Here is a 26,033-nt window from a genome sequence, read left to right as displayed (position 1 = left end):
TGGCACTCCCTTCACCCACATTATATGGACCTACCTAAGTGTGGGCTGACACTGCTGAATACAATACTACTATTTATAGAATGCAAAAGTACACCAACATATCAAAGAAAATGACACGCACACTCCAGGAATTATACATTAAAGGATTATTACACCTTTATTTATTGGGTTAAAACACTTTTTGAAGGCTCTCTCATTTATTTTATATAGCAGTACATGCAGAATCATTACTAACCTGCCTCATGACGCAGCCTTTGCAGCCTATCGTCATGGGCTTGCAGATTCATAGCCCGGTCACCTACAGCTGTGAAGTAAATGCAGTGAGACTGAGACATACCTATCCATAGTATAGACAAGCATGACAATTCTTAACTACTTAATACAATGGCTACTTACTCAGTACTGGAGCATTAGGCATCCTACGGGATTCCTGGATCCACCGGTCCAGTTCATCCTCCCTACGCCGCTTCAGGTCAGAATAATGGTGCCTGACCTGCTCACCAGTCTGAGGAACACCAGTGGCACTGGTGAGATCATGGGCAAGACTGTTCCAGGCCTCAGTTTTATATTGGGTACCCTGGTACTGGCTCTGCAGGAGTCTTTGCTCATGTTTGTGGATGAGGAGCCAAACCATAATTTAGGACTCCTGGATGCCCCAGCGTTGCGCACTAAATCAAGTGCCCTCACCTACACCAGCCATGCTGACTGCAGAAGGAAGCTGCAACCAGTTATAGCAAGTATTCCCACCTGTGGAGATTAAATATTCCTCATTTCCCCCACTTATTTGTGATTGGCCAGTTTTGGAAAAGCTCAACTGTGAGCATGCCTGCTTAGCTGATGTTGGCAATATTTAAAATCCCTTTGAAATGTCTCTGTTGAAGGTGCATATTTGTGAAATGCTATCATGGCTTAGTGGTTAAGCACTGTGATTACAGTGCACAGTATCCTGAGTTCGAGCCCTGTCACTGCTTTTTATTTTCCTTCTGGGCAAAACTGACTGGTTAAGGAACAGTAAAGCAGGTTTGAGCGTGTTTACCACACTTTGCCCGACGTTGCGCTGGTTAGTGTGGAGTTGCTCGAAGGTAATCAGCAGTAACGTGCGGTGAACCCATCTTACTCCTCCTTAGCATAGCGTAGCTATGCGCAAATGTATTTAAATATGCTTAATGCTGGTAATATGTGGTTAGCAGTGCTCTATATTGCTTAAAATAAGGTACTCATGCCTCAGAATGCATAAACATTTCACCTTCATATATATAATTAATGCACTACTAAATTTAATATTTCAATGCTTTTTACAAAACTTATACATAAAATGTCAGGAAATGTTTTTGTATACAGATTTCCCCACAGAAAATGGAATGTGCAGTAGTGGGAGTCGAACCGGGAATGCCTCGTCTTCGTATGAAAGCTGTAACCACTACGCTATCTTGCTTAATTTGCATATTTTTTTCTCGTTATCCTCTTCTGGTGTCTAAGCTGCTGTAATTGTAGCTAAGCAATGGGCAAACCCAGGCAAATCTGCACAGCTATATCGGAACATAAAAAATTTTTTTATTTTTTATTCTGTTTAACAAATGGGGGAGTGTAGTGTTACACTGTACACATGTGAGCGGACTCGCTCATTTAAATGTGAAGTTGCGGCATTTCTTCATTGCAGGGGAGTGGATATTTGGACTGCTCGGCAGTCCGACACGCCCCCTAAACTCGTCCACGATCTGTGTAAGCTTTAGATTTGAGGCAGCGCACCCTCATTAATATGCATGGCGCGCTGCCATCATATTCTTACACTGGCGCTTCCGTGCAAGACTAATCTAGTCTTACACGGAAGATTAGTAATTCTGGGGGTAGATGTAATGTTAAGAATAGGAATGTTAACTGTTATGGATGTGAGATGGAGAGAATGTTAATCGAATTATAGCTTTATACGTATATATAACTAGCAAGGAAAGAGAATCGGTTTCATTACATATTAAACAATGAGGTGTTTAACATGAAAATTATAACTTAAAGGAGCTTTAAGTGTGATTTAAGGGGACTATAAAAAGAAAGGGAAAGATAAATATAGGACGTGATAAAATGTGGTAAATTAGCTGTGTGGAACAGGTGTCAATGGATTTATAGAAGGGGGTCATTTTGATCTAAAAATTGGCAGTAGCAGCTGATGATATAGTCGTGATTGTTTTTTTATACCATTTATCAATATGGATGGAAATTATGGAAGGGGAGTGTATTAAAATAGGAAAGGGAATAAAGAATGAATGATAAAAGTACGATGCAATGAAATTGCAGAGCGGGGAGTATTGCAGTTATAGAAGGCTCATATAATCATGAAGGACTTCTAGAAAAAATGGTTTGAATGGTGGATTGGATTTAAAAAGAACTATAAAAAGTGTTTTTTTCCCCAATGGGAGGATGATGAAAGAAAATGAAGCATGCGGAAATGTATTTAGATAATTTAGATAATACAAAACACACCAATCTCACCAGCTGCTAACAATGCATTAAATATGTGCCATTTGCCACAAACTGGCACCGGAGGCTTGGTCATGACTACAACAATACACAAATAAATATGTTGTTTGACTGTTCAGAAGTTTAAAATGAAGTTCTTCATACTTCATTGTAAGTTTTTCAAGCTACTTTCAAATGAATAAAAGTTATATTCTGCCAAATTTTTATCCCCTTTATTTCTTCTAGTAAGATTTCTGCCTCTGATATTCATATTGGTGCTACCAGGTGCCTCTTGACATTCACCAGTCATAAATGATTTAAGCGCTGAGAATCATATTTCAGTATTAGTATCATAAGTGTTGATGTGAAAAAAGCATTTGCAGACCTTGCATCATAATCCTCCTTTAAATTCATATTTCTGAAAAATAAAAGGAAAAACTCTCACTCTGTAAGTAGGACTGGAATAAGATATGCAACTATAATAAGATGTAGCTTAACAACCAACAGTCTAAACAAATGAGACTATGAAATCAGAATTACCCCACTTTGGTCTGCCCTTTGTATTGTTTTGTTTTAAAATTATATTTTCTTCTTCTACCCTGGAGATTATGCCATGGATCCAACAGATTAAAACTGTCAAAGTTTTGAAGATGTTCATTATTTTTTTAAGTATTTATCCACCTTAGCTGCAGTTGTGTTTTGCTTTGGAGAAGGAACTACATTCCACTCATCTGAATATATTTTGATGTTACATCCTACTTCAGATATCTCCATTTCAAGTTTTGTTAGAAAACAAGAATAATTTCCTTTAGACAAATGCAGTTTGGCACAAACAAAGTTGTTCTGGACTCACAAGTGGAGGTAGGGGGTGGTGGGTGGTGAAGAGCTAGGCTAGGGATTGGCTAATTACAAGAGTCATGGCAATGTAGGTAGTGAAGGGGGATTGGAGTAGTTAAGGAAGTGAAGTAAGGAAGGGTGGGACTCAGGATGGAAGTGTAGGTAGCTAAAGGAAGTAGTTACATTTGGAGTGAGTTGGTCCCTCCCACCCTCCCTTTTTTGGTGGAGGAAAACTTGGTTGGAGTGGGGAAGAGGGACAGGATTGTCCTCTTCTGTTCCCCATGTAAGGATGTGGTTTGATATGGCAAATGGTTTTGTGTGGTGGAAGGTGAGCAGGTACTCTGCCTATTTGTGTGTGTGTGTGGGGGGGAGCAGGTGCGCTGCCCTGAGGTGTTCCAGCAGGGTGAGTTGTTATGCTGCCCTGAGGATTGTTGTGGCTGATGGCAATTGATATTGTTTATATGTTTGAAGTTCATGTATGATAATAAAAAGGTTGTCAAATGGCTTTGCGTGTCCAGAGTGGTTTGTTCAAAGGCGGGCCAGGACAATAACAAATACCCAATATTGTAACATGCCTATATTGCTTTGATGTTAAGATATCATCTTCATATTTCATAATTAATGTTTTGTGTTTTTGCAAATTATATCATATTGCAGTAGCAGGAATGGTGTATGAGCTCTTGTTTTACCACAACTTCTTTCAGATAAATAATGAAAGTGGTGTAGCGGTCTTCCATACCTCTTATCCTATCCAGATTTTTGCCTCATATTTTTTGTCTATTCCTCATAAAATTTGTTTTCTGAGAAATCACTGAGGATTAAAGTCATCAAATAATAACATACATTTGAGTTTCAGATATATCTTCATGAAAATGCATAACTCATGTCCTGTTATACTGGCAACTTTCTAAGCTTATAAGGGCAATATTTAAAATCTGTCTCTGTTATTGGGCCTTTGTTTTCCAGTTATTGTTGGCTTTGTCCAAAATTTCTTACACTAAGACTGAGAGGTATGCTGCTGTCTAAATAATTTGTCCTTGTCTCTAATGAAATGATTTTCTTTAAATACTTCAACATCCAGATAATTCAGTACATGTCTAAAATGAGATATTTTGGGCAAAAACAATCTTAAAGAATCTTGGGTCCATAACTGCGACAGAATGAGATTATTCCATGTTCTATTATACTTTCATGAATGAAGACAGCCTCTTCTATGGAATCTAGCTTAGCTTCTGGGGGAAACAATCCTTTACCAGGGGTGAATGACAACTCCAGTAGATTTTGGTAGCTTTTGTCCTTTTAATGGCCAATAAAAATGGTATACTTCCCAAATATAATGCAAAGACTAACTTCAGAGGCAAATAACAGAATTGGGATGCATCTTTCATGCCAGAACCAAAAGTGTAGAATGTGTTACGTTACAGTATCTAAAATTAAATTGGACAGAACTCAACCATGGGCAACTAAATTATTAGTGTAAATATATTCAGTAGCACAATATGCAGCCTGGGTGGTGCACACTCAGATGAGAGGTTAGTGAGGGAAGTGCAATTACAACTATTAACCTTGAAGGTATTTCTTTTTGATCTCTTGATAAGTGACATTGCAAACTAGGGTGTTTGACAATTTTTGTTGATGACACAAGGTTTTGCAAGAAGAAACCACAGAAACAGAAAAAAAAAACAGAAAGAAGAAACATGGAAAGATTGAGTGGTATAACATGACCTCTTAACTTACAATAATGTAGGTGGGGAAAGAAAAGGGAAAGTTGGGGAAATATGAATGAATAAGTAAGTATATGACTCAAAGTGGGACTTATCAATTATAACTGAAAATGTATATAACCTATTGAAATCATTTTCTAGATTATCACTGTCAAAACATTTGCTCAAAATATGAAGGTAAACACAAAGGACTTAAACTGTACTAAAATAAAATATACCAAAACAAAACAAAAGTGAAGACAGAATTGTCTGCAGACATCTATATGTGATAAGTTATTTACTTTAATTTTTCCACTTTTTCTTAAATAAAACCAATTTTTATAGGTTCTGAATTCAAAAATCATACCAGTATCTCGGTAACAGAAAAATTAAACAGGAAACATTTGCAGTTTCATTAGATAATATAAGACCTCACTCAAGGTTGTGAATAACTGTTGTGCATATACTGAGTGTAGCACATCAGGATTAATATGCTTTAAACTGCCTTTAACGAATATACGGTTCTCCGACATGTGGACATCTTAAAATTAGAGCTTAAATAACAAATTAACTACTCTGTAGTTTGGAAATGCAACAAAAAAAAAAAAAATAGGATGGCAAAATATATTTGAAAGTGCCCTAACATTCAGAATGATTAGAATAACCAGCAAGTGCACAACAAAAGAGACTTTGATAGGATAACTGACATCAATAATCCAGCATGCGCGCACACACATACACCATACCTGCTGCTGAAAATCAATAAGGGAGTTCCAGTGCAGTCTAAAGCTTGTATCTGCATTAAATTCTAAAGCAGCAAGCCAGTAAGCATCTACTTAAATCCTAAAGATGCAAGACATAAAAGTAACAACAAGGCAAGACATATACTAATGCAGCTCCAACGCTATATTTACTAATGCTGCTCCAGTGCTACATATACTAATGCCGCTCCAGTGCTACATATACTAATGCCGCTCCAGTGCTACATATACTAATGCTGCTCCAATCTTAGATAAACTAACGCTGCTCCAGTGTGTTGTCAGAAATCAAATCTTGTTGGTTTCTCTGCGGGCATGTCATTACTGTATTAGGGTTATGAAGCACACATGCAGACACAACATGGAGTGAGTTCATCCTTAAAGCAGTAGATAAAAAAACTGTAAAAAAGTTTTATTTCTTTTATTTTAAGAACATTAATTTTGTGTCTGGGAGCTCCCCTTCAGCCAGTAGCACCTTATTTATCTGCCTAGATTACCTAGTGTTGTATCCAGCTCTGCATGGTGTATATTTTCTTAACCACTACAGTCCTAGAGTTTTGTATTTCAAAATACATATTGTTTTGATCTTTTCCACAATGTATTGTTTGTATTCCTCTGTAAACCTTTAGATGAAACGATTGTCCATGTAATAGAAAATGTTAAAGGGGTCAGACTGCCTTCAGGTACAATATTAAAATGATGCATTTCATAACTGCATTATAATGGCACTCTGGATTTGTTGCACCTTTGGAAAGAGATTATAATCCCATGAATGTTGAATAAAGCAAAACTTACTAGAAAATAGCCACTTTGCAAATGCTATGGAAGAACCATTTTAGGCCTCTATACAGCTACTGTAGGATACTAAGGAGTCCACTGTTTGCAATGTAATTGCTTACATTTTCTATATATGTTTTAGGGCAGACTGATAAAGAATCCCATATGCATTTTAGTTTTTGACATACTCTGTCAAAAGCAGTACAGCACAAAATGTGTTAGTCCATTTACAAAGAGCTGTGATATGTATGATGCCTCAAGGTAGGTCATTACATATGTTGTTTTTGAAGGACAATACTAAACCTATAAAAGTGTAACATATGGCCTTAAAATGGGAGGCATGGCAAATCCACAACTGCAACTGGAGTACCGTTTACCAATAATATATGAAGACATGTCTTTATCTAGTTATTTTTACCCTCCCCCTCACCTGCTATGGACTTTCTTCTTTCTGCCCCTTCCAAAGCAGAGTCCCACAAAATAAAGGTGTGGGAGGTCATTACTGAAGCCAGGGATAAGATTTATTTTCCATTTTTGTCAGAACATGCAGTGATGCCATACGCATGTTACATGCCATGAGGAGCCTAGACCAGTCCCCCCTGACGGTTACAGAATCTATCCTGTGTGTTTGCATCATCCTCCATTCTCATGCGGAAAATAATATTTTTTCTTAATGGTATTTTAGCATTTTTTGTAACTCCACAGTGATCTGCCTAAGCCCCTCCACTAATCTCCTTCTGACTCTTTTGTTCCTTTCTAATGAGAACTGGTCCATTCTTTCCCAGATTTTTGCAAGAGCTCTATGCCCGATTTGTTTTGTGCCTGAAGAACCCATAGTATCACACCCCGTAGGTGAGAGACAGAAATCATGGGCAAGTTGTGATTTGATTCCAGTAATCTCTATCCCCTAAAACCCTGCCTGTGTTAGGTTCACTCCTACAGTGCTATATGTATACTAATCATCGAGTTAAACCCATTTGGGATAATAATGATCCTTGATACACTCATGTTTTCACTTGTATAAGCACCGATATATGCATATGAAATATATTTTCATTGCAAACACAATAATCCACCCTGGTAACCTCTGTAAGCCTGAATAAATGTTCCGTTAGTTGTGAAGATGATTTTATTCAAAAATAAAAAAAACAGGATAAAGAACAGCTGAATCATGTAACACTAACAGTTCCAATGTGGTAAAACCTTACAGTCAGATGAATTCAGTCCGCAAGTAAAAGCAATGGTGTGAAAGTCTTAATTGACCAGAGTGCTGTAAGCTCAAAGGAGCTGCAACTGAAGCTGAAAACTTAGCAAATGCACATCCCAATCAACTGCACACCCCTCAAGTCTCCAAAATACGTTAAAATAACAGCAAAGTCGCAGCAAAATGTGGTAATCAAATCATACCAAGGAAATAGTTCCAAATAGTCACTGTTGTACCTCGTGAGTGAAACTGCCAAGGGTAGCAGCACCAAACAACTCCAAGGCACCAATTTCCAATGGTAGAAAAAGCAGCTGAATACAAGAAAACAAACAATTCCAAGGAACAGTTCCCAGTAATCACAGCTGAACTCATGGGTATAATAACAGCACAAACAGCAGCACCAAACAAAATACAAGGAAATAATTTCCAATGGTTAAGCGCTTTCGTCCACTAAACGTGGACTTTCTCAAACCTGAGTATCTCACCCTTTGAGCGGTTATAAATAACAAACGTATAGTCCCCTCAATTGCATTCCTAACCAATTAAGCAATTAGTGCAACAATTAATGATGAATTCCTACACTAATCAAATGCTGCACAGTTGAAATTCTCACTTGATGAGAGTCACTTTTCATACACACCTAAAATTAACTTTTCATACACACCTAAAATTAAAGTGTGCGTGCCTTATCTTTTAAATAGGTGCTAGGGAGAGATTCATTCCTGGGGGTACATGGCTTCTAATTTAAGTTGCCATCTTATTTCACTATTAATGATCCTGTTACCCCAGACCCCACCCTTAGAGTCCCAACACATTTGCCAAGATGCCAAATTTGTAGCTGGCTTGCCCTGTAAAAGTCAAAGTATGTTTGAAAAGGGAATTAGGGTTCCTAGTTTCTACTGCGTACAAATGTTTGTAGATATGCTTATGGAGCATCCGCTCCATTTTTCCTACACAGAACCCTTGACATCCTGTACATATATACTTAGGTATACCCTACGCTTATGGAGCATCCGCTCCATTTTTCCTACATAGAACCCTTGACATCCTGTTAGGTATACCAATCCTTTACTATTACAATTCCCATTAGCTAGGTGTACTCTAATCTGGAACTCGCCTACTATGAAAGTAGTACCCTCCAATATGTGTGGGCAATATTTACATGCCCCACATTTCTGGGTTCCCTTGTCCCCTACCTTTAAAGTCAAAGGATGTTCTAGGTAGTACTTTAAATTGTGCCCTACCTTGTGAATGAATAAGGGGGTGTGACCTAGTTGACTGTACACCTCACCATTCCCTTCAATGATAACCCAATTTTTTGAAATTATATTTTTGACTGTGTTCCCAAAATTGCCATAGTGCATAACCATAGCTTTGGAAAAGTGGTTGGCAGAATCTTTATTTGGTTCTTCCTGTGTGTTACCTTGACCTAGTAAAGGTGAATATCTTCCCCCCATTCTTTCAAAACCTATTCTCCCAAAGAATGCACCATACTTTCGGGGTATCCTCTGTCCAAGAACATCAATATCAGATATGCAATATCAGCAAATGCAGGCTAAGTTTGAAAAACTGCAGGGTTCTACACAGAACGTAATGACAGGTACGCAGGCTCTACCGGCTACCAGTAGACAAGGTTTTTCAGGATGTATGGATTTTCATACCATTTCTGGCCTACAGACCATTCCATGTGGGCAGAACATCGATAAGTCTCCAGTGAATGAAAACAGAGATCCTCGTTTTCAAAGATGGCTCAACAAGGACATCTCTTTCAATAACCAGGAAAGGGGTACCAAACCAAAGGATGTGCTCAGCAAACTGCAGGAGTTTGAGCTGAAAATGGGAAAGGTACGCAACATTCAAGTAGACAATGCATACTTTTCAGAATGCATCAAAGTACAGATAATACCTAAGGGACTGAGGACATTTAAATTTCCAAACGGTTCATCAGACAGCCTGAGGTGGAGGAGCTTCTGGCTATGTTCGACCGGCACAGTTTGGAATTACTACATTTTATCATTAACATTATCTGTCTAATCTATTGAATACCTGCCAAGCACCAGAGTCTAACACAAACTGTTGCTATACATTGCCTATGTTACTGTGTCACTTCTGACTGCTCTATTATTCTATTGTATATTGTTAAATGCGGTTATTAACTCTCTAAATAATCTCTTAATGATGTACATTTTTTTGGGAGCTTTTCTCCCCAAGCCTCCACTGAAAATGGGCTCATTTCAGCCCAGGGGACTTTTCTGGTTAACAAAACCAAATAAATAAATAAATCAATACTAACAGAATTAATCAACTACTTGAAGTTAATAATCTTATGACATTTTAGTAGATGAAAATTTTTGTAAATATGAAATGAAGTATGGTAATGTTTTTGATAAAATTGAAGAGCAGTTGAAAGAATATTGCAAGGAAGCATAGGAAGTTAAGGAGAGATGAATTGGAGTATAAAACAGAAGTTAGCCTACCCATTGCCTAGAAGTTATTTAGAACCCACTGCCAGTAATGCTCACGAGGGAGGATTCGAGATGGGTACAGTCTCAGTCAACTGAAGAGGGAGGTGTTAGGGATGACATTATCACACCCCATTACTACAATGATGAAAGCAAAGTTTTTGAACAAAACTTTCCTACCCTGAGAAGGTCGGAGAGAATTTTCAACAGGAATCAGAATGGTTCCCATTTTTTAGGTCAACAGGGGACACCCAAAGGGCAGAGACAGAGGGCAGCGGCACTTTTCAGGAGCAACAGGGGGAACAGATACTGAGCCCCAATCAATATGCAAATCAGATTATTTTATCTTTTGGGGGAAGGATGCTGAGCTGTCTAGGGTTCAACATCTTTAACTACACAGAGGAGGTAATTATTAGTACACACATTTCTTTGTTTAGAAAGGGTCTATTTGTTCCAAGTAAAAAATAAAATGATGTTTCGGAGATACTGATAGAGTTTAAATTATACTTGAGAAAATTAAATTTTGACTTATTCTTCAAGGACACTGACAATACACTAGGAACTGGTTTATTCAAGAAGAAAAGTATATTTAACCCCACCCCCCTTCATCCTACCCTGTCCAGTTTGGAAAGAGTTTGTTCCAGGGAAATATATCAGGCTTTTCATACTCAAAAGGATAGATTTTTTAACCTCACTAGGGAAGAGGAGGAATTGAGAAGTTTGAGCTCAGACTATTCGAGGATTATGAAGCCTGACAAAGGGGGAGGGATAGTGATTGTGGACAAAAATTATATAAATATAGCAAATCTCTTGAATGACACAGAGAAGTATGAAGTGGTTTCCCTCAATCAGACCAACATTGCACATAGGAGGATACAGTTATTTATAGAAGACAGTCTTTATCAGAGGGTTATCAATGAAGAGATTTAGAGGTTTCTGGTTAATGAAAACCCATATATCCCCACTGTCTTTGGTATTCCCAAAGTACATAAGTGTGTATAACACACACCCCCATATTGGCTGCCCACAACGGTTCAACCTATTCCTTGGGCGTCTTCGTTGACAGACTGTTGAATTTGATGCGCCCCATTCCACGTGCTAGTTGATTCATAGGATTTTTTTTACCAGAATTAAACAGTTTAGGTGATGACCCGGTGGGATTTTCAACTATTGACAGAGTTGATCTTTTCAGCTATATTCCTCACAAAGAGGGTAATGAATTTTTTCGGGAAGCCATTCATGACTACACCAACTTGAACTCAGGGCTTACAAATTTTGTGGTGGATGTTATGGAAGTAATTTTAAATAACTATTATTTTTGAAAATGAGTACTTCAGACAATTAAAAGGGGTGGCCATGGGTTCAGGTAGTACTCCTGCTTTTGCGAACATGGTCATGGCCACTTAGGAAAAGAGGTACATTTTCACCTCAGGATTTGAGAAGAAATGGGCTTTGTATCTCCGTTACTTGGATGATGCGTTTGTCCTCTGAAAAAAGGAGGGGAGAAGGTAGCAGACAACTTTCATTCTTACACCAATCAAATTAGTCCATACTTCAAGTTTACACACACCTTTTCCCCAGATTCTATCGATTTGGATGCAACTGTTTCAATCGATAGAAGTACAGGGACTTTCACATCTAGAGTATACCACAAACCCAAATATTCCAACAACTTCTTGGCCTTTGATAACAGACACCCCTTCCATGTTAAGTAAAACCTGGTGAAGGGGCAAATGATTTGAGGGGCAAGAATGTGTTCAACTTTGTTTGATTTCAAATGTGAATTGGGTTGCCTCATGCAGATGTTCTTGGATGGAGGATACCTCAAAAGTATGGTGTTATTCTTTGGAAGAAGAGGTTTTGAAAGAATGGGGGGGGGGATATTCACCTTTGCTAGGTCAAGGTAACACCCAGGCAGAACCAAATAAAGATTCTGCGAACCACTTTTCCAAAGCTATGGTTATGCACTATGGCAATTTTGGTAACACAGTCAAAAATATAATTTCGAAAAATTGGGTTATCATTGAAGGAAATGGTGAGGTGTACAGTCAACTAGGCAGCACCCCCTTATTCATTCACAAGGTAGGGAACAGTTTTAAGTACTACCTAAAACATCCTTTGACTTTAAAAGGTAGGGGACAAGGGAACCCAGAAATTTGGGGCATGTAAATATTGCCCACACATATTGGAGGGTACTACTGTCATAGTAGGTGAGTTCCAGATTAGAGTACACCTAGCTAATGGGAACTGTAATAGTAAAAGATTGGTATGCCCAAGTATTTGTACAGGATGTCAAGGGTTCTATGTAGGAAAAACATGTGTTGAGACCCTAGGATGTGGGGACTGGGGTAACAGGATCAAAAATAGTGAAATCAGATGGCAACTTAAATTAGGAGCCATGTACCCCCCAGGAATGAATGAACATCGCTCCCTAGCATCTATTTAAAAGATAAGGCATGCACACTAATTTTAGGTGTGCATGAAAAGTGACTCAAGTGAGAATTTGAACTGTGCAGCATTTGACTAGTGTATTGTCAAAGAATTCATCATTAATTGTTGCACTAATTGCTTAATTGTTTAGGAGAGCAATCGAGGGGACTATGGGTTTGTTATTTATAACAGCTCAAAGGGTGAGATACTCAGGTTCTGAGAAAGTCCACGTTTTAAGTGGACAAAAGTGCTTACAATTGGGAATTATTTCCTTGGATTTGTTTGGTGCTGCTATTTGTGCTGTTATTATATCCACACGTTCAACTGTGATTACTGGGAACTGTTTGTTTTCTTATATGCCTTGGAGTTGTTTGGTGCTGCTACCCTTGGCAGTTTCACGAACGAGGTACAACAGTGACTATTTGGAACTCTTTCCTTGTGATGATCTGATTGCCACATTTTGCTGCTACTTTGCTGTTAACGTATTTTGGACACTTGAGGGGTGTGCGGTCGATTGGGATGTGCATTTGCTAAGTTTTTAGCTTCAGTTGCAGCTACTGAACATTGGGAGCAGCTACTTTGAACTTACAGCACTCTGGTCAATTAAGACTTTCACACCATTGCTTTTACTTGCAGACTGAAATCTAACTAAGGTTTTACCTCATTGGAACTGTTAAGTGTGTTACAGGCTGTGTTCAGCTGTTTATCCTTTTTCTTTATTTTTGAATAAAATCATTTTCACAACAGAACATTTATTCAGGCTTACAGATGTTACCAAGGTGGGTGGATTATTGTGTTTGAAGTGTTTTTTGATCCACCCGACCACTCCCGTTTTTGATATTTTCAGTACAATTTATTAAACAAAGCATACAAAACATAAACTACATATGCTTGCAGAATATGATATCTTTAGAAAAAGGTAGGAGCAAACTCTTCTTCTTTTGGCTGCTCCTGTTAGGTGTCGCCACAGCAGATCAACTGTTTCCCATTTCTTCCTATCATCTTGCTCTGTCACACCAGCCACCTGCATATCCTCTCTCACCACATCCATAAACCTTATTAAGCCTTCCCCTTTTCCTGTTACCTGGCAGCTTCATCCTTAGCATCTTTTTCCCCAATATACTCTGCATCCCTCCTCAGCACATGTCCAAACTAACATAATCTTGCCTTTCTGGCTCTGTCTCCAAACCTTCCAACCTAGGAGCAAACTACATAGGAAAAATGTAAATTGTGGGAATACATACAGGGGATGGATGAGATTTAATAGAAAGCAGGACTTAAATGAGTTAAGTAATGTCTGACTGAAAATGAGTGGGTAAATTATAAGTGACGTATAATGTTACCTCCCACATCCCAAATACATGCTGCAGGTGGATTGGACACTAATTTGGTACTAGGTGTGTGTGTGCGTGCCTTCTGTGAAAGGTTGAGTGCTGGGCTGGCAACCCCACACCGTAAAAAGTTCACTGCCAATCACTCTGTGGACCCTTTTTCCAGTGTGGCAACCCCTAATGGGAACAGCCAAAAGACTTATTACAAGAGAAGCCAGGTGAAAATATTTGTACCATCTATGATACACTGGGATCTGAAACAGATAAATATGCAGATTTTAAAAAAATGTAGGCCAGTTATTTTCAACCAAATAAAATATGCAATTTGAGATTTATAAACATAGGAAAGCAATACAGGAAGACACTGAAGTATATCACATGTATCACATCTGATTGAGAATCATACTAAGAAACGTACTTTTACTGATTTTTAACAAGGAAACTTAAATCCAGGTAATACCAAGTTGCAACATAGAAAATATGATATTACCTTAAAATACATTTTAGAGTATAACCGGATACTTGAGATAAGATCAAACCAAAAGTATAAAAATGAAATATAAACAAAATTTAATTACAGTGAAATACAACTGGATAAACGCACAGTACACAGGAGTGAAAAAGTATAATTTAGAGTTAGACGTTTTTCTGTATAAAGCCTGGGGTAAATTCTCTCAAAATGACTAGAAAGTCAAAAGACTTTGTTCCTGGCATGTGAAGCTCATAAACAGTTCAAATATACTAGACAAATATTCCAACAACAAGAGGATTACTAATCAAAACAGTCATAGCTGACACTGTTACAAGACACCATTATGAGTACAGAAAAGAAGGCCTTCCTGAAGTACTTGCTTACTAAAGGAACATTCAAGTCTTATTTCTGTCAGGCAGAGGAGCTGTGTTGCGGTCACAAATTAATCTTCCTTTTACTTTAAGCAAGAACGTTTGCTAAATATTCTCTCCCTGTAACTAAACAACCTCTACCCCTCAGGGAATTGTTTGAAACTACACATACAGTTACTAGATTTATAGCAGATATTTTTGCAGTATATTATAATGGAATATTACTGTTAAAAACATGCCAGTATAGTTAAGCTAGGTATAATCAAAATAATGTACTAGAAAAAAGTTAAGATTTAAAGACAGCCAGTTAATAAAATAATCAAAAGACCAGAAGTTTCTGCATGTGAACCTTTAACAAATCACTTCAACAGACTAAACCTAAGAAAAATGAACTGTTAGTGCCTTGAGAGGTTATTTGTATATGTTCACACACAAGCACACATACATGCACATACGTACATATATGCATATATACACATTTGGATATGTATGTCCAATGAGCTGCTGCATCTTCACCATGAGGGAGGAAGACAGAGGAAGAATTCAAGAATGCTGCATTTATGAACTGTGACTCTTGTAAATTGTGAGGTCTTGCTTATAGTAATGATTAGCAGTTTGTTGTTTATAGTCCTACCACAGCATACAGCTTGTGCATGGAAAGAAACAGTGTTATGGTAATAGTACTGCACTATACACCTTACTGGTGGTGATCATCTGTCAATGTATTCCACTGTACTCAACTTGCCTTAAAAAGGTCTCCATATGATTCCAATGTGTGCGCAGCCATTGTAGATTGGAAAGCTGGGGTTACCCCTTATTCGTACTGATGTAGGACCTTGATTTTAATATATATATATATATATATATATATATATATATATATATATATATATAAGAATACTGTGGGGAACAAAGCCCCTCAAATGAAGGGTGCACAAGAGCTTGCCTCGCTTCAAAATTTTGTTTCACTGTTGAGTGTTTTAGCATGTATTGTCAGGCAATCACACACAGATAGATACACATGCACATGTGCGCATAGATCTATTTATACATGGAGCTGGCAGGATAGAGTCATATTCAGAATAACCTCTATATTTTGTTTTCCAGTTTTAATCTCTTTGTCTATTATACATCATACATTTTTTTAAATGTTAAGGCATGTAAGGTATGCCAGTACTAATGCAGAAATGTCACATGAACCAAGATGTGTCACTATACAAATGCACAGTGCTTTCATTCGTATATTTTTATAGGAAACATCTCTGTCTAGTTGTACTCCAGTTTAAGAGCACATTGTGTAATAATTGAGCTATTCCTTTACTTTTTGATGGCTTTTAAATGAAAAATCAAATATATAAATTAACTTTAACCAGCAGTCCTTCAAATGTGACTTAAGTGTTTTAATTACTATTTTTCCCAATAAACAGCATTCAGGTTATATCCTCAAGGTGGCAGCCTGACTTTAAAGCAACACCTACAGGAGCCTGTGGCAATCACCTTCAATTTTATAATTCACCTGTAGCAACACTGGATGGTTGCTAGAGATGCACTACCTGCTTTGCCATCCATACCAGCATGGCAACTCACATTTAACTTTACACCCGATATCATAACCTAACACCATCACCATTGTGAATACTTACCTGTCTTCCCACACAGCAGAAACAAATAAAAACTCTGCTTATGTACTTCTCACTCAAAAAGAAAATCAAACCGCACCTTACACCAGTTATTCCATCAGTGCTACAGTTTTCCATTTTTTCTTCAGTCACAGCAAGATAAAGTGTGTAAATCTAGCTACTCTTTATATAGAGAAACTGTTGTGACTCACTATAACAGCTATTCCTCTGACTCAAACTCCCCACCTCATTGGCCTCCTCACATAGTCATTTTACTCATGTTAATATAAAGTTTATATACCGTGCCCATAATATTAAGTTTAGAAACTACATACAGTCCATCAGGTATAACAAAACATGCTTAAGAAAAGCATATAAGTCGATATCAGCATGCTACAACTAATAAGGAATAGTAACCACTACACAAGCTACACAGTGCCGATTGCTTTAACTATACCGTAACAGAATCACAGAGCTTCAGTTGCATCAAACTAAACGTTTTGTTTCTGAAACAGCAAACATGCACCCATAACCATTATACAATCTTCCTTTATATGCTAGGACAGAAAAAGTCTTCATATTTATTAACTTACTGTAACACTGTATTATTAAATTGTCCCTTTTTTTATAGACCCCATTGCACTAGGAAGGTCAATACAACAAACAGACCATTCTCCTCCTACTTTACTTTTTTTAAACCAGAACCTACTGATGCCCTGAACATGACACAAAGTTAACCCTACCTGCCAGTACCTCTTACAAGGCCTTAGACAGCCAGCCACACTGCTTCCTGTTGTTCTGCTTGTGGGTGAAGCAAACCAGCTGTTCTAGTCACCAGTTCCTGTGGAAAAGAGGCTTATTTTCCCCCAAGTCCTGACCTCTGACCCTTCCTTTGCTGTCCAGTTGTGGCCTCCTTCAGGACCTGTTAAATACCTAGCCTTTCCCCATTGACCTGGGCCAGCCCCTTGGTCTAGGCTTACCTGTCACTCAAAAAAACACCTGTGTGAGGAGGGGCTGAAAGGTCAGAGTAGTTTGCTGCTAATACTGTCCTGAAATTGAGCAAAGAGAAGATGTGTAGTGGCATTGAATTATAACATTCATGTGGACTTTGTGTAAAAATAATGCCTGGGAAATGCAAATGAGCATTTGCTTTTGAACTGTTTTATTATTCTGCATACATGTTGGCACCCCCATGATAAGCATAGCTAAACAAATATGAGAAGTGTACTGTATCAAACCTAGATATTAATATGCACATGCTATTCAATTCTAATCATATCCCAACAATACAAGTCAAGCATGCAATACAAACTGAAATGGAAGATATATTTACAAATGAGTGAAATGATGCACAGACTGTTACCAGAAATGTCAACCAGATTATGACGACACTAATTTTAGTTACCAACTAGCTGTTGGCATTCCTTTCTGGGGCAGGCAATGTGTTATTTAACCAGCAGTTTGCATGCTAGCTCAAGAAACAACTTTAATGGCTTGATTCACCCACTGTGAATGCTTGTATTAGATTGTTTTTCTGAAAATTTTTGCTGAACCTTGGAGTTCTGAGAATAGTAGTAGGATAGCCGGAGATCTTGCCAATGGAATGTCTTGTGCTCGGATATATTTTGATGGACAGCATTGTTACTCCTAGAATGTGTTTGATTGCTGGGATATTTTGATTATATTTTTCTGGTATATCTAAATAGCTGTTTAGGGACCATCAGCAGCAGAATTAAAGAGCTAATCATGAATTTAGTTCTCACAGGCACTAAAGATTGTCATGGTGGCTGAATCTTACAAATAATGTTGCAAGTGTTCAATGCATACCAGGGGTTATTTGTTCAGCAGGTGCAGTTTGACAGATATGTCCTCAGTTATCAACAATGAGTTGAGTCTGAGCCTTCCAGGGTAGAAGAGTGCTCTTTATGCTCTTTTAGTATTGTCAAGTGTTGGGTGTTTAAGTATACTGAAGCCACATTGATGCTTCCTCCATTTCAGTGTAATATAAGTGTATATTAAAGCAATATGTAAGCCTGTCTAGGATACTGAAATTATTTTGTATGTAATGCAGGCACAGACAGAGGTGCTCCAGTTCAATGCATCTCACAGCAACAAACATTCATGTACACGTTATTAAGAAGCATTTCATTTAAGAGACAACAGGCCCAGCCTGTGTCATAAACTCACACAGAGGTGCTCCAGTTCAATGCATTTCACAGCAAAAGATATTCAAGTGCATAGTACTGCATGATTCCTAATTTAAGAGAGACATAGTCATATAAAGAGTATCCTGTATTGGCAGGGTTAGTCCCAGTATGTTAATGTTCTCTTTGCAGGGAAGACCAAATATGGTATTTATACTACTGGACTAATTTGACAAAGGCTATCAGGGAACTTCCTGTACTCTTACTGATACGTCTATCACATGAAATTATACCGAATAAGGAGAAGGTGACTGTTAGCTGCCCGTCGGGTGCCAGGATCTGCCACATAACACAAGCACTCACTACAGAACAAGTATAAACATGACTGTCATTGTCCATGTTGGTATGAATGACCCAAGCCATACCTCTCTGGACTACATGTAAAGAGACATGGAAGAGCACTCAGGCCAGTATGACCCCGAGTAGCATCCTGCCCTCACCAAGAATGATACCACGGTATAAATAAAAAATTCTCAATTTCAACAATTGGCCAAGTTTCTGGTGTCAAAGGGGATCCAGTGTCTGTCCGCCTAGGATAACATGCTCACAAGCCACACTGCTTCGCTAGAGACTGCTTGCACCCATCACCCTTAGGCTTTCAACTACTGGCCAAGGTTCTTGCCACAACCATAGTGCCTTTTTTAGGCAAGGCTCAAAAAGACAAACCTACCACCATAAATAGCACAAGTAACAAAAAACGGAGGGTAATGCTACTCAATGCCAGAAGTCTGAACCTCAGAATGCATGCACTCGAGGCACTCCTCAGTATGGAAAAAAAAAAAAAGTGTGCAGTAACAAAAACCTGGTTTAAGGCTCCAGAGACCACCCCAGCACTACCAGGCTACAACTCATACCATACATTTTGGCCACAGAACCCAAACCGAAATACAAAAGGCGGGGGCGTATCCATATTCATCAAGGATACCCACATCTCCAGGTTAGTGGCACAGCACAATGCTTCAGAGATCATCCACATGCAACAATAGGCAAAACTGCAATTCAAATTGTGGCTTGCTACAGATCACCCATCATGTCCCAGGACCCCCATTCCACGTTCCTGGAAACAAAGGTCCTAGCAAACACCCTAATATTGGGTGATTTCAATTATCCAAACATTAACGGGGAGAAGTACTAGCTCCCTTGCCTAACATTTCCTAGAATTTATAAACTCAAACACCCTGGCTCAAATGGTCAACACTCCCATCAGAGGTGACAACATATTGGACCTGGTCAACACCAACATGGGCGACCAGTGTTCCAGAGGTGGACCCCTCACTGGTTAGATCTGACCATAAACAAATCACTTTGGGTATCCACATTCTGTCCCCACCCCCGGGACAAGAAAACCAGTGAAACTTTTCAAAAGCAAACTTCACATTACTTAAGACCGAGGTGGAAAGTTTCAAAGCCCCCATGCTGAAGGATAACGCTGTCCAAGCTGCAAAAATCTTTACTAATGCATTCTATGGGCACCTACAAGAATGCATGGATCATGCCATCCCAAGCAAAACCAAGACTCACTACTCCAAGAAAAAGGAAAACAGTCTGGTGTACTCCTCCATAAACAAGCTATACAATAGGAGGAAACTAGTACAGAAAACAGTAAAATCCCAATAAGGGAAGACATCCCTGATCAGTATCAGCATGAAACTATGATCCCTCAAAATCATCCAAGGCGAGCTTTGAAAGAAAATCACCAAGGACTCCGAAGATAACCACAAGGCCTTCTTTAGCTATGTGACAATACTCAGATCTGCTCGGAGTTACTGCAGAATGGCACAAAATACACTGAACCGACAGATATCGCCAAAATCCTGGCAGACAGGTTCGGAGCAAACTTCCCCCCCCTCTCACCCCCAAAAGGACCCATAACCATACCAGAAGAATGTAGAGTCCCTGAAATCATAGACACTCAGGTTAAAACAGCCCTCTCCAAAGTCAAAAACACAGCATCAATGGGACCGGACAGTATCCCAGGCTGCGTCCTACACAAGCTCAAAGACAAACTAACCCCTCACCTAAACACACTGGTCAAACTCTCTCCACAGGCTACATACCCATAGAGTGGCGCACAGCAGTGGTTATTCTGCTCCACAAAGGTGGAACCACAACAGACCCCAGGAGCTATCACCCTATAAAGCCCGACTAGCATGGTCTGCAAGGCTATGGAGCGCATCATCATGGAACTCATTAACAGAGACATTGGAAACCTCCAAACACTGGACCCTACCCAGTTCAGCTTCAAGGGCAGATCATGCCTCCTGAAACTGGTAGACATCTATAGCCCTGGTAACAGTCTCAAAGATGAGGGAAAGGTGGTACACAGCCTACCTAGACCTTGCAAAGGCCTTCCGACACCATTCCCCATTCTGGTATTATAGACAAGCTCACAAGCTTGAACATAAACCCCCTACGTCACAAGATGGGTTGCCAATTGGCTCACAGACAGACCCCACATGGTGAGAGTTTCTGGAGCTAGGTCCAACTCTAAATTGGTTACAAGTGGAGCTCCCCAGGGCTCAGTCCCTAGGACCCCTCCTGTTCGGCATATACTTCTCAGAGGTACAGGCAAGCACAGGAGGACTATGGCTGACAAGTTCACAGATGACTGCAAACTAGGGGCTATAATTGACTCTCCAGCTGACACAGACATACTCCAAAAGGGTCTCACTGAGACGGATACCTGGTGTCAAAACCATGGCCTCAAGTTAAATGCCAAAAAGTGCATAGTCATCCCCTTTGGAAAAAACAAAGTACCCACAAACTACCACATAGGTGGTAGTCCCCTAAATATGGAAGACGTAATAAGGGATCTAGGGACCCAAGTAGATAGTAATCTCAATTCTGATAATCATATTGCTAAAGTGGTTATAAAATCCTTCTACATGGCCCACCTAATCACAAAGGGGTTCGCATCCAGATCAAAATAGGTCATTGTACCCCTCTACTCACCCACTCAGACCCATCATAGTGCCCCATTTGGGATGTACCTTACAAGACCCCTGCAACAGCTGGAGAGACCACAGAAATACCCCACCAAGAGGATCACTGGCCTCAAACAGATGTCCTATGCAACTTGACTAAAGAAATTACAGCTGTACTTGGTTGCATACTGCCTACTCAAGAGGTGATCTCTGCCTGACATACAAGGCCATGTCCTACCCAGAATTGATGGACATGCTCCACCTAAAGAAAACCTTATACCCGCGAGCCACACACTCTAGGGATCAAAACCTCACCACAATAAATAGGACATGCTGGAGGGATAGATTCCCATCAGAGACTTCCCATGCTTTGGAACAAGATCCAAATCTACATCAAGCAGAGCTCCTCGCTAACACTCAAAAGAAATCTTGATGAGTGGATGGGAAAGTTTGGGATCACTTCAGTGGCTCTGCTGGACAAAGGCACAGGAAACTAATCTAAGGGGGCAGCGAAAGCCAACACATTCTGACTAGGCTTATAAATGCCTTCAGGCAGATAGCCTAGTACCTACCTATGAACCTAAGAAATTACTACCAAGAAGGATTTTATAGTGGTATTTTATGTCATACACATTTATTATGTATAGTTGCAAGATGGTTATTTACACGTAGTAGACATACTTAGATTCATATTCTAACATAGTAATATATGTAATATGCATCTACCTTTATTGCTTTTATTACAGGCCAGCTAATGAGGGGCAGTAAGTGAGGGGATGAGATAGAAGGGTGAAAAAGGGATAAAGGGGTGTAGAAGAGCTGGAGAGTTCATGTAACATGGCCAAAGTGAGTGTGTAGCTGCACTTTGTTTGGGTGAAGAGCTGCTCCTTGAGCTGTTCTCTGAAGTCCAAGTACTTTTGGATGCCTTGGATTGACAAGAGGAATGGAGTCCCACAGTTTTTAGTGCAAGGATGAAGAATGCATGGTCAGTGCAATAAAGTTTAATTTTTGGTGGGCTGGGCTGAGATTGAGAGATGCTCCTGAGATTATACGAGGTTTTGGTAAAAGGTTTGTAAGAGAGAGAGGAGAAAATGTCTCAGGAGAAAGACCTTTGTGAATTAGTGATCCTAGTAAGGGTTTGGCTGCCAAACGCATTGGGAGCCATTTAGCTTTGTTGAGAGTTTGGCAGTGGTGCTCATTAATGGGGGAGTTAGTAATGAACTGGCACATTCTGTTCCAGATGGTTTTCAAGGAGGTGGCATTTCTTTGAGCTTCTGGTACAAAATGAAATTTCATTGTGAGAAAGCATTTGTACAGCTGTTTGAATTGTTGCCTCATAGCAACAGGTTTTCTGGTTTGATTATCAGCTGGGGTGCCTTGTGGGTGGAGTCTGCATGTCCTCCCTGAATTCATGTGACTTTCCTCTGGGTGCTCTGGTTTCCTCCCAGGAGCGTTTCTCCCAGGGTCTCCACAGAAAATTGGCTCATTCCATGTCTGACTTTCCCGGTAAACAAAATGTTAAATATAATAAATTTGGATTATGAAGCTTTGTAGATCTGCATGCATATGCTTCTGCTGGGGAGGGTGTTGCTGCATTTATGCAATGTCTGTGTGTTCTTTTGTGTGTGTATCAGTACTTTTAGTGTGGCACATGTCTTTGCATCTGTGATCATGTTTTCTTTTTTAATTGTAGATAAAATGGGCAAGTGGGGTCATTTTCAGCCTACTTGCAGTAAACTGATACAATAAAAGTTTTGGAAAGCAGCAACATACTTGTGCACAGCGAGCAGAGTTCAGAATAATATTAATAGCTTCATAGTGAACTAGCCTTGAAAGATATGTATATAGAGATATATAGAGATATATCTATATATATCCATATCTATATAAATAAATGAGAAAGAGATCTACTTTATATGTTAGACACCTCAAAATGCCAAATTTCATATGGCCGAGACCATATGATCAACATTTGATATGTCAAATGTATGAAAAACAAAAGTAAATCTATATCTCATCTAAAACACCGCTAGCAGGGGGGGCAAGCCCCCCTGCACTCCCCATGGGGGGGGGCTCTACTCTCCTGCACCCCTCATACCTTAAATATACCAACTCTGAGATCACACTACAGTGCAGAAATGGAAATATTTCATTCCACCCTGTACGGAAATGCCGGTTCCACATTGTCAGCATTTCAAATGCTGGTCATATGGTCTTGGCCATATGAAATTTGACATTTTGGAGTGTCGACAATTTGAAACATACATATATATATATATATATATATATATATATATATATACACACACACACACACACATATTCACTGGCATGCTACACAAGGCAGATGGAACATGCCCCAAGATTTTACAAGCTGTAACCCTGATTTTCTGTAACCAACAGAATATGAAGCTGGTGTGAAAGACAGTGCAAGAGGGACAATGTTGCTCTCTTTCGCCTTTTCTCGGTTAGGGGTCCGCTAATGATTGGTAGTTTATTTTTACGTGCCGAGTTACCAGCCCTGATGCACAGCCTTCAACGAAGGTACACCCATTCACGCACGCCTCCACACAGAGGACCCTCTAGCTGAGAATCAAATGGGACAACATCTTGCTGTGAGGCGACAACGCTACCAAAACCAATTATAAGTCAAAGAGAGTATTTTTACACATCACATAAATAAAACAGTGATGTAGAACTCCACTACAGAGTTTATAGAACCACAGGACATGGAAATGGGAGCATAGCATCTGCAATCATCATGCCATTACAGTAGAACAGTGCTTTCACTGTCATTCTAGTACAAAAGTAGAAGAAAGTGATAATTATAATTGCTTATTGAGAAACACACAAAACAGCCTCACCTGAACAACACCAAGACTTACTAATCTGTATATAAAACTAGCAAATGAGCATTTTAATATACATACATACATATATATATATATATATATATATATATATATATATAAACATACATATAAATAAATATATAATGAAGTTTAGCATGGCTATTAAGATATATTTAGTGTAATCATTTTTAGCTCTCCTGCAGAAAAAAAGTCTTTATACGTACAGAATTTCATCACCATCTTAAAAACACTCAATGTAATTCAAATTAATCCTCCATTCACTTGGTGAAAAGTATATTTTCAAACGTGCAGCATCTCTTGCAAGATCAGGCAATACAAACTGAAGCAAATAATTTGGGATACTGTTGTTTCGGTATTCTTCACCGCTTCGTGACTTCACTGTCTCTTTTGTGAAGAAGAGATTACACAGCTGCTTTAAGAATACCTACCCAACAGATAAAACTACACAAGTCACATTAATTAACCTTACCTCTCAGTAGAAATCCTTTTTTTTTAATTTCTGCCCCAGTAAAGATCCCGAAATGCGTGAACAGTTGAAAGAATAGCTTGTTGCTGGTCACTATGAAGTGTTGTATTTTTCAGCAGCACAGCTTCCTCTTTACGTACATATCAAGTATGACTCAGTGGCACGTTAGGATTCTACACATTTACAAAAAACGCAAGTATTACTTTTTTCTTTTGTATTCCAGGAAAAGCAGGTGAAATCATCAAATACTGCCAATGAAGTATTTTGTGGTAAACGAACAGTGATACTGAAATAGAAAGCATCACAGTGGAACAAAAAAAGGAAATGCATGCATCAAGTTCTAGCTGTAGGATTTGTCAAGAAGCTGTTCTTTAACTGCATACACATGTAACTTTCGGACAAGCTATACCAAAACAGATCCAGTCCAAGTTTTCCTGCTCCCCAAACTCCCAGCATTTCTTCCATGTAGCACATCCCAAAGACATGCTGCAGGTGGATTGGACACTCTAAATTGGCCCTAGGTGTGTGTGTGAGTGCGCCTTCTGTGGAAGATTGGGCGCCGGGCTGGCAACTCGACACTGTAAAAACTCCACTGCCAGTCAATGTGCGGACAAGGTGATCCGCTGTGGCGACCCCTAACCGGGAAAAAGCCGAAAGAAGAAGAAGAAGTTACAAAAGTTTTCCAAGGGTTGAACTCCAGAACTGCATCTCTTTGCCCACCTCACAAATCTGATTATAATACGAAAGACAAGAAAGTTTAAAAAATGTGCCAACCATAATGCCAAAGATTTTTAATACTACAACCACTGTTTGCAAGAATGCCACATAATCACCAATAAGTGTCCGACCACCTCTGCATTCGTAAAATAGATATTTATTCCACAAAAAGAACTATATACACCTAAACAAAATAAACAAGCGCTTCCACCCACAAACTGGGGTGAACTTCAGCAGAACACTATTGCTGTTGTAAGTACGCCTTATATTTGAAAATTGGCGCCATACCGGCTGATGTTAAACCTTTAGCCTTTTAAATTCATAAAGCAGTACCTACATATACAATAGTACTGACTATGTAAACTCGATTTATCTTATCTAAAAAAACAGCTCGGTATAATATAAATGCGTAGGTCTACATAGTACATTTC

The 26,033-nt window shown here is 39.0% G+C and overlaps 1 protein-coding gene across 3 annotated transcripts in view; it reads right to left on the bottom strand.

The window, feature by feature from the left end:
• Positions 1-25,184, bottom strand: part of LOC122809200 — a 377,799-nt gene extending 352,615 nt beyond the window's left edge. For all 3 annotated transcript variants that reach the window (XM_044080508.1, XM_044080510.1, XM_044080509.1), the window contains exon 1: positions 24,889-25,184. The gene's annotated coding sequence lies outside the window, so the exon portion shown is untranslated. The remainder of the gene's footprint in view (positions 1-24,888) is intronic.
• Between the last annotated feature and the right edge of the window lie 849 nt (positions 25,185-26,033).

The sequence above is a fragment of the Protopterus annectens genome, chromosome 8.part0 (assembly GCF_019279795.1).
Source record: "Protopterus annectens isolate FY-2018-M chromosome 8.part0, PAN1.0, whole genome shotgun sequence".
Taxonomy (NCBI): Eukaryota; Metazoa; Chordata; order Ceratodontiformes; family Protopteridae; genus Protopterus; species Protopterus annectens.
Note: the sequence above shows the minus strand (reverse complement) of the source record. Positions and strands in the feature narration are given on the sequence as shown.